Source organism: Phyllobates terribilis, unplaced genomic scaffold (genome assembly GCF_046119375.1).
Source record: "Phyllobates terribilis strain yellow unplaced genomic scaffold, ASM4611937v1 Scaffold_3939__1_contigs__length_67622, whole genome shotgun sequence".
Classification (NCBI taxonomy): domain Eukaryota; kingdom Metazoa; phylum Chordata; class Amphibia; order Anura; family Dendrobatidae; genus Phyllobates; species Phyllobates terribilis.
Window position 1 is genome coordinate 23,591 of NW_027366691.1, and position 4,718 is coordinate 28,308.

Below are 4,718 nucleotides of genomic sequence, written 5' to 3' on the forward strand. Positions count from 1 at the left end.
CCGAGAAATCTGGAAATCTCTCTTCTACCCCCGTCCTTTGAACTTCTCCTCCTCATGGGTCCCACGCCCGAGTTCTTCTCTTGGGAGAGATAAATGTTGTTTTTCGCGAGAAACATGATTTTCCCCAAATACCATTTCGCGAGAAGCTACCATATTTATCATCTCTTGAGAACTAACTCGTGCTTTCTTTAGGTTCTAGTTCCAGCGATTCGCGTTCGATATCTTCGTCCAGTGCTTCTTCGTCTAGGACAGTCCACGAAGCTGTTCCTCTACGAACTGTCTTCGCGCAAGGTGACGAAGCCTTAGCGGCCCTGGCACCTGGGACCTCTACCCTCGCGAAACCTCGTATAGAAATTCCCGAGAGTTACAAAGATCCGTGTCCTCCCGTGAAGATTTACACGGGGCATATTCGCGGTTATCACCCGAAGAACTTGGGAAACGAATTTGCTGGGGAGCGTTCTGTCCTCACCCTTAGGGATCTTAAGAAAATTGCTAATCTCTACCCTTCCCTAAAAGCACTATTCTGGCGCTTCCAGATGAGGGGAGTAAGATGGCGTACAATTTCGATGGCTGGTTCGCGATCAACAAGTAGGCGATGGAGGGGGGATTTCGTCTTCCTTTACTTCCATGGGTGGAAGAGTATCTGAAGGCTACCCGGTTTAGTCCTACACAGCTCCACCCTATGGTCTGGCGCGCCATCACGGTCTTTACTATGCGGGTGCAAGATATTGGTGTGGTGCCTATGCCTGCGCGTTTTAACTATGTTTATTCCCCGAGGAAGATTACCGGGAATACTGGCCTGTATTCTGTTCGTACATCCGCGGCCTTAGCCTGGAGGATGCCCACTAACGAGATTGTCTGGAAGAAGCAGTGGTTTTTGGTTCGTCCTCCTCCTAAGGATACCTTCGCGTATCATATTCAGACCGACGTGTTTCTCTCGGACCTCGTTCTGAACAAGGATTTCAAGGGTCGGTTCGTTGCAAGATATACTGATTATCCGGACACTTCCCTACGTGTTTTCGTACGCGATGTTACTCTCAAGCTTTGGGAGTTGAGGGGACTCAGTCCCCCGCATTCTCCTCCTGGTTGCTATTTTGCTAATGCTCTTTGGTAAAGGACTTGCTCTTATTTATCTAATTCTTTTCCCTCTTGTGCAGGTCGCAACTACTTTGATCTTCTTAACAGTCTTCCCGACCTGGACGCAGGGGCGGACAAGAATGTGGCGAGCGTGGCTCCTAGTGATAAGGGTGGGTCTGAAGAGGCTTGTGGTGCTTCTCAAAAAGGCAAGACAACCGTTGATTCACTGACTTCTCCAAAAAACGTGTCTCGCAGTGGCACAGGTGGTCCGCGAAAACGAAAGAAATCTGATGCATCTCCAAAGGGGCATGTTCGTGCCAAGAAGGTTCGCGAAACTGGGTCGTCTTCAAAGCGTGAGGGTCTTTCGGCGGACATATTCCCTCCTGTGGAGTCGGCCTCAGTGCTTTTGGCCCCTGACTTGCTTCCTCCCCTGTCGCTGCCTGTTCAAGAAGAGCTAGACGCTGCTGTTGTTTCTCGCAAACAGATGATGCTCATGGTAGGTTTTCGCGTACTCTTGTTTTGTTTTTTCCACTTGATCTTTCTCAAAGTGATTTTTCCCCAGGCCATGCAACTTATCTATACGGCGGCTTCTCATGACGAAGAAGGCTATAGTGAAGCAACAGAGACCCTTCGCGAAGACCTGAAGAATGCCTTGGCGAGGGCTGAGGCTACGGAGAAAAATGGGGATTGTGTTGAGAAAGAGTTAGCTGCTGTACAAGCCCAGCATGCCAAAGAGATTGCTGATCTAAAAAAGGCGCATGCGAATGAGCTACACGACGCCCGTTTTGATGCTGTTAGCAAGTACTTGAGTGGATATCGCGGGTCTGTTCGAGCCTCTTACGAAGGTAGTTACCGTCTTGCGCTCTATCATGTCATGACGAAAGCACAGCTGAAGAGGAGGGGAATAATGGACTTCAAACTGGACACGGAGGCTGTCTAGGATTTAAGGCTGCCCCCTACCTTACACTCCTCCTCCAGTGGGAACTTTCATTGATGATGATGACGACCCTTTGGAAGCTTGGGATGTTTGTGCTTTCAACCCTGAGACGAGGGTGGTTCCTGGAAAGGTCCATCTTTTGCCCGACCCTGCCGCTGCCTTCTTTGCGCCAGCTCCTCCTCCTTCGTGAAGCTTTCTATGCTTGTTCCGTTTATGAACTGTAATTTTGCTTGTTTCTATGCTGTTTTATTTTGACTGTTATGTCTCTGAAATGTGTATCGTCTACTACCCCCTTGCTTTTTCGTGTATCATACACGAAACAGCAATTGAATCTTTGCATTAATGAACTACCTCAATCTCATAATAGTAATTGTGTTTTTACATGGGTTGCATCTTGTACAATAATTGAAATATCTATCTTCGCGTCGTTCTCAAACTCCTTGCGTTTTCTCGTTGTGTGGGGTTTTCCGTGGGTGGCTTTGATGGTTCTCTCGCGTTCCTCCTTGAGCCGAGTTTAGGTGATAGTTACGCGTTCTTCCTTGCGTTGTTCTCAAACTCCTTGCGTCTTCTATATTCTTTCGTGCATCTTGCGCCTATTTTTTCGAGTGTTTGGCGGCGTCCTGGTCCTACTAGGGTTGAAGTTCTGACGGCTTCGCGTTGCTGTTTTCCTCTTTGTTGTTCTGCACAAGAGTGAGGTAAATACGCGTTCACTAGTCCTACCCCGGGTTTATGAATTTTACCTTACTGCTCGAGCGTTTCTGGCCTATGAGTGATTTTTGCCGGCGTGAATCAATAACCTCTTGCTTCCTGTACGTCATCCCAGTTAGGCTTAACCGCGAGGAGGAAATGAAGGATAAGGTGAATTACCATTTTCGCGTTTGGTAAACAGCTTTGCTCTTATCTGAGGCTTGCGTGCTTCATTCTCTTGTGAGATGTGCGTTGGTCAATGCTCTGGATAGAGGCTTACTTGGCGTTGCTCCTACTCATCGGAGGCTTACACGACTTTGATGGTGCTTCGCGTAGCGAAAGCTTAACCGCAATGCTCCTGGGCCAGGGAGGCTTACTTGGCGTTGCTCCTTCTCAATGGAGGCTTACACGACTTCACTATGCTTCGCGTAGCGAAGGCTTTTATTCTGAGGACAAAAGTCAATTGTTAGACCTATCGTCTTATTAGATTGTGCTTTAAATTTAATCAGAGGTAAGCTAACCGTGGTGTTGTGTACCGACTTATGCTAAAGCTAGCTTATTTGTCCGTTCCGACGGTTTTATTCGAGTTCTGAGAACGAATGATTAAGTTAGGACAGTTATTCAGTGTGACAGGATTGGAAATGTAACTGTTTATACCTGGCAAGTGTAGGCTTAGGGATAATACCGCCGTAACCTCATCACGTTCCATGTGTTCGTGATGCGGTTACCGGTAAAGTCCTTGAGCCTGTATGCGCCTGGGGCGATCTCTTCGTCTACGATGTATGGTCCTTCCCAGCTTGGGTCTAGCTTACCCCCTTCAGTTTTCCTTAAAACAAGATCTCCCTTCGCGAAACCTCTGACCCTGATAGACTTGTTGTAATATTTGGCAACCCCAGCTTTGTAGTTAGCGGCCCGGATGGAAGCCATAGCTCTAACCTCTTCGCGAAGCTGGAGCTCCATCTGGATTCTTTCCTCATTCGCGACGCTGTCAAAGTGCAGCATTCTGTCGTTTGGAAACAAGTGTTAAACCGGGACAATTGTTTCTATCCCATATGCCAACGCGAAAGGTGTTTCGCTCGTCGCCTTCTTGTTGGTTGTGCGGTTCGCCCATAGAACTAATGGAAGCATCTCCGCCCATTTTCCTCGTGCGCCATCTAGGCGCTTTTTCAAATCGTTAACAATGCTTTTGTTTGCGGCCTCTACTTGGCCGTTGCAGTGAGGGTAGCGACTGACGCGAACTTTAGGCGTATGCCTAGATCATCACACCATTGTACTAGCTTCGGGATATTGAACTGCGGCCCTCGGTCTGTGACGATTTCTTGCGGTAGTCCATAACGACAAATAATGTTCTGCCAGAGGAACTTCTTCACATTGGCCACAGTTGCGCTTGCGAGTGGTACGACTTCGATCCATTTCGTGAAGTAGTCAATTGCCACAATTATGAATTCAAGCTGTCCGGGTGCTTTTGGCCTGAATGGTCCTAGCAAGTCCAGACCCCACATCGCGAAAGGGCATGGACCTTCCATGATTTGCATTTCTACCCCCGACTAATGGGACGCTGGGGCGTGACGCTGGCATGCTTGGCACTCACGTGCATATTTCAGGGCATCTTTTCTCATCGTCATCCAGTAGTGACCTTGACGCAATGCTTTGTACACTAGAGCCCTCCATCCAGCGTGCGTCCCACATAGCCCAACATGCAATTCTACAATCATACTTCTGCCATCCTTCTCGGAGAGACAACGCAGCTCTCCGCTCATAAATCCTCGCTTGTACAGTTCACCCTAGTTGATGTAGAATCGCGCAGCCTGCACTTCTAACTTTCTCTTTTCGCGCGGATTTTCTAGGACTACACCGTCAGCCAAGTTTCTCATGATTGGGCTCCGCCAATCATCAACAGCCATATCTATAGCCATCATTTCGAATAACTCCCTTATTGCCCTTTCATCACTTCGCCGGGTCCAGATAGGCCTAGCCTCTTTGTTCTCGTCTCCAATTCTCAATCTGGACGCTATCT